This window comes from Ovis canadensis, chromosome 13, assembly GCF_042477335.2.
Source record: "Ovis canadensis isolate MfBH-ARS-UI-01 breed Bighorn chromosome 13, ARS-UI_OviCan_v2, whole genome shotgun sequence".
In the NCBI taxonomy this organism is placed as follows: Eukaryota; Metazoa; Chordata; class Mammalia; order Artiodactyla; family Bovidae; genus Ovis; species Ovis canadensis.
The window spans coordinates 93792841-93808043 of record NC_091257.1 but is presented as its reverse complement, the minus strand read 5'-3'; the positions used below and the strand labels follow the sequence as shown (position 1 = coordinate 93808043).

Genomic DNA, 15203 nt, shown 5'->3' with positions numbered 1-15203 from the left:
CCTTTCTCATGTGCCCATTCCCAGCTGATTATTGTCAGAAAGAATGTGGACCTAGCTGAGTCCAATCCTCCAATGTTTGAAGGGAAGTAGAAATCTGAGTTTTTATGTAAAAATCTCTTTATTTGTGAACACTGGCTCAAATTTTATTAAAATGCAGCATGCGCCAAAGGAAACATATCTTCAGGCTTGTGGGCAGCCAGGGAAAACTGCTGCTGTTTCACTTGGGGAGATGAGGCTGCAGCTTCTGCAGGCAGGGGAGCAGGGGCCTGGGCTGGCGATAGGAGAGTTCGTGGGGCTAGAACTGCAGCCGGAATGGTCTTGGAATCTCCTCTCTTCCAGATAAGAGCTGTGTGACGGTGGGGAGGCTGCCCAGCCTCTCTGTTTTCCAAACCAATCAGAGGATGTCCTGTACCCCTTGTATTGTGAAGCTGGGAGGATCCCACTGATGGAGCGGATGTAGGTGAGGTGCCCGGCACGTGGTCAGGGTGCACTAATTCCTTTCCCTTCCCTGGAAAGGGCCCACACTTACAAGTCTGATTTGAATGTGACTTGTTCATGCCCTTCCTTCTCTCCTCCCTTCCATCTGCCTTCTTTCCCTCTCTCACTGCCCCTTCTCTTCCTCCTCCTCCTCCTCTTCCTTCTTCTTTTTTAAAAAAATTAAACTGTGTGAAGATTCAGGGCTAGGTGTCAGGAGATGGGGGAGCAGGCTGTGACACTCTTCCAACCTGGAAGGGAGACTGGGGGAAGAAGAGTCTCTTTCTCATAGGGCCTCAGTTCCTCCCTCTGTGAAATGGGCGAGTCTGATTGCAGATGTATTATAGACACTCTTGCAGGGATGCCAGGGTCAGGCAACTCTGTGGCGATGTCTCAGGGAGGGATGGGGGCAGGGATGGGGGCCTTGGGGGTGATGGGAGGCGTTGCCTGGAGGGGGCTCAGTCAGAGGGCACTCTCAGGGCTGGGAGCAAGAGAAGAACACCCCAGCGGGCAGTGCCATGGGAAGGCAGCAACCCCCATCATCAGGGAGCTCATGCACATCCTCGGAGGAGAGCCAGGTCCCTGCCTATCTCGATTTGACCCCGGGCCCATCCCTGGGACTTGGGGTCAGGGCTCTTAACACAGCCTCCTGCCTGGAACCCCGGAAACCCCAAGCCCCTCCTCTGGGCTCTCTGAGACCTGACCTCCGCTCACCTCCCCTCTCAACCTCCTCGCTCTTGCCAGTCCAGCATCTGGTGAGTTTCTCGAATGGGCACTTCTCTTCCTGATCCTCCAGGCCTGGGCACAAGCTATTCCCTCCACCTGGACTCTGGTCTCCCTCCTCTCCAGACCTCCCCAAGATCACGCTTCCTTCTGGTTCAAACATCAGCTCAAAATCACCCCTGTGGGAAGCTCCTGCTGGTTCCCAGGTGATGGTGGGCCCTCCTGGAGCCCCACCCATCTCCTCAGGGTGCCCACAGCCACCTGTGAGCTGCATCTGCTTGTCTGCTCAGTCCTTCTCCTGAGGGTGGGGTCAGTCCTGTTACTACAGCCCACTCATTGAAGGAATAAATGGGCGAGTGAGTGAAGAACAGATGAAGCTCTGCCAAGGATCTGGTATGTTTCCCAGGCTCAGGGGGCTCTGCGTCCTTTCAGAAGGATGTCACAGCAAGTCAGGTGCGTCCTCAACCTCAGCCCTCCTGTATCACCCTGCTGCACAGATAGAAAAAGCCCCACACTCCAGCCAGGGCCTCCCAGTGTCGCCCTGCATCTAGCCCCGTTGACCTCTGTGACCCCACCTCCTCCCCAGCGGGCCCCCAGCCCCATCCCCATCCCATCTCAGCCACGCTGGCCTCCTTCCTGTTTCTTCATCAACCAGGCCCGTTCCTACTTCTGAGCAAGCACTTTCTGTTCCCGGAATGCTCAGCCCCAGGCTGTCTTCTCATTTATATATCAACTGTGTCACTCCAGTCTTCTTGCCTGGGAAATCCCATGGATAGAGGAGCCTGGTGGGCTCCAGGCCACGGGGTCGCAAAAGAGTCGGACACAACCTAGCAACCAAATTACAAGAATGTCACCTCCCAGAGGCCTTCCCCACACACAGCTTCCCGCAGGTCACCCTGTCTTCTCCCTTCCCAGCGTGTATCTTTATCTGAAATGATTTCATCCATTTTCAAGTACTTAATCCACGTTTATCAGAGCTCATCGCCATGCAGAGTAAAGACAGTTTCCCCAGCTTCCCTTGCAGCTGGGTGCAGCCGTATTACCAAGCTCCAACTCCTGGGTTGTAATTGGGAGTATGTGTAGCAGTTTCTGGAAACTTTCCTAGAGATTCAGCTATTGTTTGCCCTCTACTCATTCTCTTTCCTTCTCCACCCTGCCACCTGGAAGGCAGAGGAGAAGGCTGGTGCTGTGGCCTCCGTGTTGGGGCATGAACAAGAAGACCACACCCTGGGAATGGCAGAGTGGTGAACGGGACAGAGGGTGGGACACGTGGATTCCAACTCGTGGAATCTTCAAACCCATCTCGAACTGCCTACATCTGGATGTCATGCATAGGAGAGGAAAATAAGCTCCCCTCGTTATTGCTGATGTTTTCAGATTAAGCTTCATTTATTTTATTATGAGTGCATGTGTTTGGCCAAAGCAGTATAGTCTAATGAAAAATATCAGTTAGAATATAGGCTGGGTCTTTTTATTTTAACATGTGTTCTATAGGGCTTTGTCTAGAATTTTAGCTAGAGTACAGGAAGAGCCCTGGGTCAGAGAAGGGAGGCCACTTTCCTGAGGCCACACAGCAGGGGAGGTGCAGAGCTGAAGTGTGACCCCAGGGCCCCAGATCCTAACCCCTGACTCTTTCTCAGAAGCTCCCAGCTTGAGGTGTTGCTGGACTTCCCCCAGGACCATGGGCGGAGTGGTCTACACTCACCCTGCCTTTTAGGCCATTAGGCCAGGAGGCCCTACCTTATTTCTCAGGGGCCCAGAACATGCTGGGACTGAGGGAGAAGACCCTGAGTGTGCGGTGCAGTGGGGATCAAATCCTGGCCCTACTTCTGGCAAGCTGTGTACCTCCGGGAAGAGCCCAGTCTCACTGAGCTTCAGTTTTATGACAGGTAATGTCCCTGGGCATGACAAGTGCCCTGCAGAGTCCCTCGGGTGCTGCATTTAGAATGTCTGGGGACTGCCCTGATGTCCAGTGGCTAGGACTCCACACTCCCAATGCAGGGGGCCTGGGTTCCATCCCTGGCCAGGGAACTAGGTCCCACATGCCGTGACTAAGAAAGAGTTTGCACGCCACAGCTAAAGATCCCGCATGCTGCAAAAAAGGCTGAGGATCCCCCATGCTACAAGACCTGGCACAGCCAACCGAACAAACACTTTAAAAAGCAGAATGTCTGACGTTCATGAAGGATGGAGTACTACATCCCACAATGTGGAAACTTCTCAAGCACAGTTTGTGTCATTGGTATTAAAAGGAGGTGGGCAACTTAATGCAAACTTTGGAATCAGTTTGGGTTCAAATCCTCGTCCCACACTGAACCGCTGTGTAACCCTGAGCTAGTCACTTCCCTTGTTCTGACTTTTCTTAGCGTCCTTGTCGGAAAACATGGATTCATTCATTCATTCAACACACACGTGCTGAGCACCTCTCAGGCGGGCCGACGCTGGGTGCTGAGATTCAGTGCTAAACAAGTCAGGCCAAGTCCTCCTTGTGGAGCTGATATTGAGCAGGGAAGGGAGTCAGACAGCAAAGAAACAGACACGCATGTAGCGTGACCACAAGACACATGAGGCGAGGCAAAGCAGGAGGAGAAAGAGGTGGAGGGAGGGGTTCTCTAAGACAGGTGGTCAGGGAGGCCTCCCTGAGCATGTGGCAGAGACCTGAATGTGTGAGGTGCGAGGTTCTAGGGTAGCTGAGCCTGGTCTCCCCTATCACCCTGTAACTATTCCTGGGCCTTCTCCAGCTGAATTCTTCCCCAGAGCAGGAACTGCGTGGTGGCCAACTCTGTGTCCTGGGCACTAGCCCAGAGATGACTGGGTGAGCCAGAGACACTGGCTCCCAGCCGCACCCCCCCACCCCCCCGCCCCGCCCCAGTGCTGCATCCAGTCCATCAGCAAGGCTGCCTGTTTGGGTTTCTAAAGTTCTCTTGAATCCACCCACTTCTCTCCGCCCACCCTCATCTCCTGCCTGGACTACTGCAGTAGCCCCCAGCCTTGGCCCCCCAGCTCCCACCCCACTCTCCCCACCTCTGTCTTCCCCATGGCATCTGCATCCGTTTCCCATGGCTGCTGTAGCGAATGATCACAGATTTCGTGGCTTAAGAGCACAAATTTATTTACTTAGAGTTCTGGAGGTCAGAAGTCTGAAATCAGTCTCTGGACTGAAGTCGAGATGCTGGCAGGGCTGGCTCCTGCCGGAGGCTCTGGGGAGAGGCCGTTTCCTGCCTTCTCCAACTTCCAGTGGTGACTCGCATCCCTTGGCTTGTGGCCCCTTCCTCCCTCTTCAACGTGCCTCCTTCCAGTCTGGTCCGTTCATTCTCTCTGCCTTCTCCTCTTCCGTGGTCAAACCTCCTTCAGCCTCCATCTTATAAGGACTCCCATGATCCCGTTGAGCCCACTCAGATCATCCAGGATCATCTTCCCAGCTCAAGATCTTTAACTAAATCATAGTTCCTTATACCATACAAAGTGACGTTCAAAGGTCTGGGGAATTAAGAGGAGGATATTTGGGAAAGGGAGCATCATTCATCCAAAGGGATCTTGTTAGAACCTAAGCTAAGTCTTGTGCCTTTTCTGCTTAAAATCACCCTATAACCCCCAGCTCCCTCAGAGCACATGCAAAGCCCTTACAGTGGCCACAGAGTCCTACACGACTGTGTGCTGGTTACCTCTCTAAGCACCTCTCCAGCCCCGTGCCTGCTCGCTGGGCCTCAACACTCCACGCATGCGCCTGCCTCGGGGCCTTTGCACATGCTGTTCCCTCGGCCTGGAGCCTTTCGCCCTGCCTCTTCCCAAGGGTATTGCTTGTTATCCTTCAGGTCCCACCTCCTCAGAAAGGCCCCCTTGGACTCTACCCTCCCTGTAACAGCCCTTCCCTCTCCCCACAGTCTGAACACACTCTGAAATTGTCTTCGCTGTTTGTTTGTTTTCTTGTTGATTATCCACCATCCCCACGAGACTACTATCTCTTAAAGACCCAGCAGGGCCGGTCTGTCTGGTTCTCTGCCGTGTCACCTGCACCAGAGACAGGGCCTGGCGCCTAGCAGTGCTCAGGAAACCTTTGCCCCACGAATCCCTGTGAGGCCACTTCCCAGTGGTCCCCTGTGCTGTTGTGAGTAAAATGCAAACACAGCTAAGACATTCTGACTGTCTCGGTGACTTTTTGGCCTGATCTCTTTCCTCAGTCAGTGATTAAAACCCCATCTTCACATGCGAAAAAGCAGTGAGGCCTTGTTTATACGAGGCAAGCAAGGGCTTCAAAGGGCCTGGAATAGAGGTTAGTTGAGGTCTCCTAAGGGCAGACGCCATCAGAAGTGGCCTTGGGTCCCGTGAGGGAAGAGCAGGGTCCCGGGGTGGGAGCTGCGGCAGTGGGGCTCTCTGTCTGTGCCTCGGCTTCCACGTCTGCGACTGGAGATTGTAACAGGGTTACTGCAGAGCTCTCACCTGTTCCACTTACAGCGGGGCTCTCGCCTGTCCTCTCCTTGCAGCGGGGCTCTCGCCTGTCCTCTCCTTACAGCGGGGCTCTCGCCTGTCCTCTCCTTAGAGCAGGGCTCTCGCCTGTCCTCCCCTTACAGCGGGGCTTTCGCCTGTCCTCTCCTTACAGCGGGGCTCTCGCCCGTCCTCTCCTTACAGGGGGGCTCTCTCCTGTCCTCTCCTTACAGGGGGGTCTCGCCTGTCCTCTCCTTACAGCGGGCTCTCGCCTGTCCTCTCCTTACAGCGGGCTCTCGCCTGTCCTCCCCTTACAGCGGGCTCTCGCCTGTCCTCCCCTTACAGCGGGGTCTCGCCTGTCCTCTCCTTACAGCGGGCTCTCGCCTGTCCTCTCCTTACAGCGGGGCTCTCGCCTGTCCTCTCCTTACAGCGGGGTCTCGCCTGTCCTCTCCTTACAGCGGGCTCTCGCCTGTCCTCTCCTTACAGCGGGGCTCTCGCCTGTCCTCTCCTTAGAGCAGGGCTCTCGCCTGTCCTCCCCTTACAGCCGGGCTCTCGCCTGTCCTCTCCTTACAGTGGGCTCTCGCCTGTCCTCTCCTTACAGAGGGGCTCTCGCCTGTCCTCTCCTTACAGAGGGGCTCTCGCCTGTCCTCATTTTACAGCGGGGCTCTCGCCTGTCCTCTCCTTACAGGGGGGCTCTCGCCTGTCCTCTCCTTACAGGGGGGCTCTCGCCTGTCCTCTCCTTACAGGGGGGCTCTCGCCTGTCCTCTCCTTACAGAGGGGCTCTCGCCTGTCCTCTCCTTACAGAGGGGCTCTCGCCTGTCCTCATTTTACAGCGGGGCTCTCGCCTGTCCTCTCCTTACAGGGGGGCTCTCGCCTGTCCTCTCCTTACAGGGGGCTCTCGCCTGTCCTCATCTTACAGCGGGGCTCTCGCCTGTCCTCCCCTTACAGCGGGGCTCTTGCCTGTCCTCTCCTTAGAGCAGGGCTCTCGCCTGTCCTCCCCTTACAGCGGGCTCTCGCCTGTCCTCATCTTACAGCGGGCTCTCGCGTGTCCTCTCCTTACAGGGGGGCTCTCGCCTGTCCTCATCTTACAGGGGGGCTCTCGCCTGTCCTCCCCTTACAGCGGGGTCTCGCCTGTCCTCCCATTACAGCGGGGCTCCCGCCTGTCCTCTCCTTACAGCGGGCTCTCACCTGTCCTTTCCTTACAGCGGGCTCTCGCCTGTCCTCTCCTTACAGCGGGGTCTCACCTGTCCTCATCTCACAGCGGGGCTCTTGCGTGTTCCACTTACAGCGGAACTCTCGCCTGTCCTTTCCTTACAGCAGGGCTCTCGCCTGTCCTCTCCTTACAGCGGGGTCTCGCCTGTCCTCTCCTTATAGCGGGGCTCTCGCCTGTCCTCATCTTACAGCGGGGCTCTCGCGTGTTCCACTTACAGCGGAACTCTCGCCTGTCCTCTCCTTATAGCGGGGTCTCGCCTGTCCTGACACAACTGAACCACTCTTATTTACTCACGTTCTCTGCTGTGGGGGCTGCCCTTTGCAGGGCGGGATGCTGAAAGGTATCAGTGACCTCCACCCCTGAGATGCCAGGAGGATGTCCCCAGTTGTGAGAACCCCAAATGACCCCCGATGTAGTTAAAGCCTCCTGAGGGGAAAAAAATCATACTGGGCTGAGAACTGCCACCTCACTTGAAAGAGACAGTGTGGGTAAGGCATCTGGCTCGCGCAGCCTGGCACTCAGCAGCTGCTAAGGTAATGGGGGCTGCTATCCGCTCAACAGGGTGGCCTGGCTGGACGCATGGCTCTGCTGCTTAACAAGTTAGCAGATGGCCTCTAGCTTCCTGAGCCTCAGTTTCTTCATTTGGAAAATAGAATAATAATATCGCTCACTCTCTTGGGACTGTCAGGGGGTCTAGGGACCATGCCCCATACCCAGTAGCTGCTTCAGCTTACTAACTCTGAGGATGAAGATGAAGGTGATGGAGGCTCCTGGGAGAAGTGGGGGCAAGAGAAAGGGCACTTTGCAAGTACAGCCTGGGGTCTCGAGACTGTGTGTGCCCTTGCATGAATGAGGGACACACAGTCACCCCTGCCCACCCCTGGGAGGGCAGCTGGCTCAGACCCTCGGCCCTGCTAGGACGTTTAATAATTAAGCTGGATAAGGGGTGACAGGGCTGGAAGGCCGGCAGTGAGCGGGCCCTGGCCTTGTTTGGCTTTGGTGACGTGATGGCCCTGGGATCATGGCCTTCTCGAGCCCATAAACAGGGGGCTGGGCCCTGAGACAGGCAAGGCCGGGCCAAGGTCTGTGACAGTGGCCTTGTGTCCGAGTCGCGCCGGGGTGGCTGGGGGACGCCCGGCGGCAGCAGGGCAGGGGGTGCTCTGGAGCGGGGGCTCTTTTCCGCGGGGTCAGCTCTCCCCTTTCCCCTTGCTCTCACTATTTCTCTCTCCTGCCTTGCCCACCCCCTCTAGTCGTCACCTCCTGTGTCTGCAGCTCTCATTGCCTGCCTAGTGCTGCCAGAAGGCTCCTGCAGCTGGACTCCCACCATCCCTATTGTAGAGGGGGTCCCCTGCCCCCTCCCCAAATGAGCAAGGCCTGTGACCGGGGGTCCCAGCACCCAGGTCGGGAATCAGAGGCTGGGAGTGCTGAGTCATCAGCCCCCGGGGCAGAGCCACAGTCCCGCCCAGGTCTGGGGTCTCCCAAACTTGCACTTAAACCCCACCCCCCTCTGATCTCTGCTGTCTGTCTGTCCCCCTCACCTGCCCGCAGCTTTCTCTAAACCACTTTCTATTGCTGTTTTTCTGCATCTCTGGGTCTCTCTCAATTTCCACCTCAATTTCCCCTTTCATATCCTGGGTCTCCCCCCACCCCCCACCCCCGCCCCGCCCTCGGGGTGCCTTCTTTCTGGTTCTGTGTTTCTCTTCTCCGCCTCCTCGAGTCTCTGCGTCTTGAACTCTGTCTGTTTCTCCCTTTCCTGTTTGCTCCCCACTTGCCTGTCTCCCCCTGACCGCCCCGCCTCCGGGCCCGTCTCCCTGCAGCCAGCCCTTGTCCCCACGCCAGCACATTATGTCCCTGGTCAGAGCCTGACGTCAGGCGGGGCCTGGCGGGTGGCCACGGCCGCTGCCGGGCAGGCAGAGGGAGCCGCGCTTTCCCGTCCCCAGCGCCCGCCCTGCAGCCTGGGGCTCCGAGTCTCCCCGCCTGGCCTCCACTGGCCAGAGAGTGAACAGCGGTCCTTGGCGGCCACCTGGCCCGGGGACCGGGGACTGCAGTTCACACACCTCTTTCTCCCCTTCAGCCTGATCCCAGGGCCATAAGAGACAGCTCCTAGGCTTGCCGGGTCCCCAAGGGGAGATGCTGCAACCTGAGGACAAGACCAAGGGTTCAGCGCTTACTGTGTGACCTCGGGCAAGTCACCCAGCCTCTTTGAGCCTCGTCTCTCCCCTCGTCTGCGGGGAGGGTCAGCTCCCTCCCTGTTAGAGGGTCAACTCTAACAGGGGGTTTACAGCCTGGGAAGCGCTCAGCCCACTGCGGGAGGTGGTGTCACCACAGGGCGCCCCGCAGCAGTCTTCAATAGGGGAAGCCTCGGGGAGGGATGGGGGTCTGGATGACGCAGGACTGAGGGACACAGCTGGTCTTCAGAGGGCAGGGACCTGCATGGACTGGGTGGGGGGATGGCCAGGCACCATGAAGGAACACCCCACCCAAAGTACAAACAGTGCCCCTGCCGGGAAATCCTGCCCAAGCCCAGTCGGTCTCAGGCCCCATCAGAGCCTGAAGAAGTGGTTTAAAAAATGTCATATTTCTTGTTTGGTTTGTTTGGTTTTCTCCCCCTCTGATTTTCAAAAGCAATGCTAATTTCCGTGAAGGACATCTTGAAGGGCACCTGAGCATCCTGGTTTAAAACAGACTTTGGGGGGTTAGACAAACCTGGGTTCAGTCCAGCTGTGTGACCTCTGGCCAGGGGCCTCATCAGCTGAGCCTCAGTTTCCTCATCTGTCAAATGGGAACAATGAACAGGCACATTAGAGAGTTACTGTGAAAAGCAGGCAGAACAATGCCTTTCGGAGCACAGAGATCTTTTTTCCTTGTCTTTTTTAGTCTTCTAATTTTGAATATAGGAGACATGGAAAAGTAAGGAGATGAAAACAAGAAGGCCCCCCTCCAGAGAGAAGCACACAGCTTTTTTGTGGAAATTTGGCTTAGTTAATTTATTTGTCCTAAGATCCTTCTCTGGCCTTTTTCATTTTTCACAAAAATAAAACCTGATTTGAAGTTTCATTTGAAAGTATCTTTGCTTATTTTTATTATTGTTGTTTGTTTTCTCATTCGTGCATACTCAAACAGCTTAAGGGGCCTCCAGTGAGCTATGAGGTTGTCTCTCCCACCCCAGCCTCTGGCTCCGCTTCCTGGAAGCCAACACAGTTAGCAGATTCTCACATGTCCTTCCTTCCTTTCCTGGGGTTAAATCATCTTTGGACACATGACTTCCAATTCCTCTGTTCACTTTGGTTTTATTTGTGTTTTTCAATTCGCTTAATTATAAAGTATGACATTGCTTAAAAAAAATTAGAACACACAAACGGAAGAAGGGGGAAGATAAGAAAAGTGGGATCTCCTGAAGCTTTACTTCCCCGTTCACATTTTGGAGTACATCCTTTCAGGCTTTTTCCATCACCTGATGTCTCTGTACATTCTTGCCGTCCCAGGTATCTTTTTTTTTTTTTTTTTTAGCTCTGATCAAAGCTTGTGACGATATATTTGTATTCGATGATTAGATATTCTGATCATTATCTGCCTTCTCCACTGTGCAGAAAGTTCCAGGAGGCAGGGAGGGTCATGTCTGCGTCCCCCACAGCCAGCAGGGTGCCAACACAGAGTAGGCCTGTACTGAATATTTTCCAAATGAATGAATGAATGGGTAACTGCCCTAAAGGGTCACATAATATATTACACTGCCCTGTGACCTATTTTTTCCCACTTAACATATCGGGTACATCTTTCCACATCTCCAGCTAGGCAGCAAATCTCCATTTTTCATGTCTGCAGGGAGGCACCACAATAAACATCTTTTTGATGCTGACCAGAGGCTTCTGCCCCGAACTGGGAAATTCTTTTTCAAACGCAGATCCGTTAACGACTTCCACATGAGCCACCCGTGCCCCAGCCCTTTAGCCGTTTACTTTCAGCCTGACGCTTCATTGGTTTCACAGGCCCATTGTTTTTTGGGACAAATCAAGATTTACTGTCTCTCCCTGACATGTTTTTCCAGAGAAGCTTAAGAGTGAAAAACTCATCCCACTCCCATCCCACTGCTTCCGCCAGTTGCCAGTGAAGTGTTCCGTAGATTTGCTGAAGTTGGGAAATTCAGTATAACCCTTCCCTTCCTGGCTGCCTCGGTGCAAACAGCACATATCAAGCTCATTCCTACCTCAGGGCCCTTGCACCAGCTGTTTCCTCTGCCTGGAATACGCTTCTCCTGGCTTGCTTACTTCAGGTCTCTGCTCAAATGTCTTCTTCTAAGACAGGACTTCACAACCACTTTTTTTTTTTTTTTAAATTAGCCTCTCTAAGTTACTTATCCAGTGTTATCTTTCTTCCTAAAGCTTCCTTTCTTCCTAAAACTTCCTAAAGTTTTACCTGGTGGCTCAATAGTAAAGAATCCGCCTTCGATGTAGGAGAACTGGATTTGATCTCTGGGTGGGAAAGATCCCCTGGAGAAGGAAATGGCAACCCACTACAGTATTCTTGCCTGGAAAAATCCCACAGACAGAGGAGCCTGGTAGGCTACAGTCCATGGGGTCGTAAAGGACTGAACAGTGAATATCAGGTCACATTGTGTTTCGTGACATCCATACTTTGGATCATACTCACATTTAGTGTCCAGCCCCACCGACTATGTTTGTTACCTTTCCTACAGTATCCCCAGCACCGAAAACAGAGCCTGGAGTCTTGTTGTTGTACAGTCGTTCAGTCGTGTCCGACTCTGCGAACCCAGGGACTGCGGCGCGCCAGGCTCCCCTGTCCTTCACTGTCTCCCGGAGTTTGCTCAAATTCATGTCCATTGAGTCAGTAATACAATCTAGCCATCTCATCCTCTTCTCCCCCTTCTCTTCCTGTCCTCAGTCTTTCCCAGCATCAGGGTCTTTTCCAATGAGTCAGCCCTTTGCATCAAGGTGGTCAAAGTTTTGGAGCTTCAGCTTTAGCATCAGTCCTTCTAATGACTTATTCAGGGTTGATTTTGGAATTGACTGGTTTGATCTCCTTGCTGTCCAAGGGACTCTCAAGAATCTTCTCCAGCACCACCAGTTAGAAAGTTTTTCAGTGCTCAACCTTCTTTATGGAGCATTGTAGGCGTTCAATATTGGTTGAATCAAGAAATGCTAATTGCAAGATTCCAAGCTTCCTTCCAAGGCTGAGAACTGACTGTCATTATTCATTCATTCAAGATTTATCTGTTGGGCACCCTCTGTGTGCCAGAGCCTGTCTGGGTGCTGGGCAAACAGGCCCTCCCCTTAAGGGGTGTGGTCAGTGGTCAGAGAGACACAACCACAGCTGGAGGAGGACATCCAGGTTGACTTGCTGGCCTCGGGTGGTGGAGAGAGAAAGGGGCCTGTGTCCTGACAGACGTGGATTGCCGGCTCTCACTCAGCTCTTGCAGAGCTGGGTTAACTGTGAGGCTGACACAACCAGGAATCATATCCTTGTCGCCTTTATGGCCTGCTGTTCCTTCATCATAAGTGGAGAAGAAATGGAAAAGTGATGCCAGAAACCTCTCTGCATTCCTCCCACAGGCCCAGCTGGGTCTTTGCTTGTGGAACTAAGCTCTGCCCTACTTTCTGGCTGCCCCGCACGTTGCATCTTCCACGTCAGGGACGTTCCTACCCTAGTGGCCACAGCTCCCCGACAGAGACGCCAGAAGACGCACATTCCCAGCCTCCTTGCAGCTTGGTGCAGGTCTGGGACTTGAGGCTCCACCAGTCAGACGCGCCTGCTAGAGATGTGTAATCAGAGAAGGGCAGGACAAGAGGTGTGGAGAATGGACCTGGTCCTTGAGGATGCTTTGGGAGGGGTCCCAGGAGAGCAAGCAGGCTCCCTTCTGGACAGCCCTTCCAGAAGACCTGGGCCTCGTTTCTGGCTGAATAGCCCTCAGTTCTAACTCTGCGGCCCTCCTGGGATGACAAGTACTAACAGGTTTTAAGAATGTTCATTGGAAGGACTGATGCTGAAGCAGAAGCTCCAATACTTTGGCCACCTGACGCAAAGAGCCAACTCATTGGAAAAGACCCTGATGCTGGGAAACATAGAGGCAGGAGGAGAGCGGGGCAGCAGAGGGTGAGACAGTTGGATAGCATCCCAACTCAGTGGACATGAATTTGAGCAAACTCCGGGAGACAGTGGAACACACAGCAATCTGGTGTGCTGCAGTCCATGGGGTCACGGAGTTAGATGTGACTTAGCAACTGAACAACAACAAGATTATTCATGTTCTTTGACTCCTAAACCCCTCTTCTGGAATTCTAATCTGAGGAGATAATCACAAATAGTGAAAGATGCACAAAGATGTTTGCAGTAGAATTATGTAGAGCAGTGAGGAATCAGAAACTACCTAAATACCCAGTGACCAGGGAACAGTTTCAGTTAATCAGGCAATGATCCTGAAAAGAAGACAAGAACTGATTCCTCCAGCCAAATGCTCGTGGGGCGCTCAGGGTTAAATGTTAGTGGGGCGCTCAGGGTTAAATGCTCGTGGGGCGCTCAGGGTTAAATGCTTGTGGGGGCGCTCAGGGTTAAATGTTAGTGGGGCGCTCAGGGTTAAATGTTAGTGGGGCGCTCAGGGTTAAATGCTCGTGGGACGCTCAGGGTTAAACGCTCATGGGATGCTCAGGGTTAAATGCTTGTGGGACGCTCAGGGTAAGTACACCCTTGAGTGGCCAAAGGAAACCAAAATAACAGGTGAAAGGAAAGTCTGTCTTTCTCTCTGACATGAGAGGAGTGTGGAGGTGTTAGTCCAGGGCTGGCGGGGTGGCTTCATACATTCGTCAGGGATTCTTTTTTTGGGGGTTCTACCATGGCCCAAGATAGCCACTCAGTTCTGGCCACAACTCTGCATTCCAGCCAGTGAGGAGGATGGGAAAAAAGCACAGGCACTCTCTCGGTGAGCACTTGGATATTATACCCCATTGGCCAGAACTTGTCACATGAACACACCTAGCTGCAAGAGAGACCGGGGAGGGACTTGCCTGGTGGTCCAGTGGTTTAGACTCTAAGCTTCTGATGCAGAAGGCACAGGTTTGATCCCTGATTGGGGAACTAATATCCCACATGCCACATGGAATAGCCAAAAAAAAAAAAAAAGGCTGGGGAACGTAGTTTTTTTTCTGGGTGGTCACTTGCCCAGCTAAAATTTGAGATTTCTATTACTAAAGAAGAGGGAGAGATCAGAGAATTAGAGGGAAGCAAGGATCTTTGCCACAATAACAATTAACGTCCAACAGGATTCTGTGATAACATTAAAAAATTGTACAGTTTAGGAAAAGCAAGATTTGAAATTATAGGTAGAGTGTGATTGCAACTGCGCAACAAAATTTCTAAACAGAGGAAGCCACTCCAAGGACAAAATTGTTGGAAAGTTAGCCTTCGTGGGGAGTCCTATCAGGGACGACGTGTTTTCTTTTCTTTCTGTATGTTCCGAATGTCAATAATTGAGGAGACCTAAGTTCCTGAAAGAATCTCTGTGTAGATTGTAGCATCTACCTGAGCCATAGTCCATGTCATGCAAGTTTTTCCCTCGAATGTGCCCAGGTGGCCAGATGGGGAAAGAAGAAGTGAAACGATCTCGAGTCCCAGACAGCACGATTGTGAATGGAGAGAAAGCCAAGGAACCCACAGAAAGCGCCTAGAAAAAGAGGGCCCTGGGAGTTATCACAGGTTCAAGTCACTGCTGTGCTGAAATGCCAGCTCCGTGACCGGGGACAAACCAGCCGCCTCCCCGCGTCTGCATCTGCGCCGGGGAAGGAAGAAGAGCCTACGCCTCTGCGTGTGATGAGGGCCCAGAGGAAGCAGCTCCCGCAGAGTGCAGGCTGCAGGGCTTGGCGTGGAGCAGGCTCTCCACCAGACGCTCTCGGGCGATTCCGTCCTCTCAGGGGACATGTGACAGTGTCGGGAGACCTTTACCACTACTGGAGCAGAGAAGAAGCTACCAGCATCTAGTGGACCAAGGCCAGGGGTGCTGTTAGTATCCTGCAGCGCACAGAGCAGCTTCCCTCCCCAGGGAGTGTGCTGTGTGCTGTGGTCAGTCGCCCAGCTGAGTCCGACTCTTTTCGACTCCATGGACAGCAGTCCGCCAGGCTCCTCTGTCCATGGGATTTCCCAGGCAAGAATACCGGAGTGGGTAGCCAGTCCCTTCTCCAAGGGATCTTCCCGACCCAAGGATTGAACCTGGGTCTCAGGCATTACAGGCAGCTTCTTTGCCATCTGAGCTTCCAGGGAAGCCCCTAGAGAGACTCCCCAGCCCCCACGTCCCTGGTTCTGAGTGAGAAGTGATGCTCTCAGCAGCCCCGGCTGCTCCCACCGTGGGGCTTGTTTCCTG

At 53.7% G+C, this 15203-nt stretch overlaps 1 long non-coding RNA gene across 1 annotated transcript; it reads right to left on the bottom strand.

The window, feature by feature from the left end:
• Positions 1 to 4283: 4283 nt before the first annotated feature.
• On the bottom strand, positions 4284 to 9610 carry LOC138416842 (uncharacterized). Its single transcript, XR_011247869.1, has 3 exons — positions 9542 to 9610; positions 8893 to 8975; positions 4284 to 4677 (listed from the first exon to the last, which is right to left on the bottom strand). It is a non-coding gene; the product is annotated as an uncharacterized lncRNA (long non-coding RNA).
• Positions 9611 to 15203: the final 5593 nt, after the last annotated feature.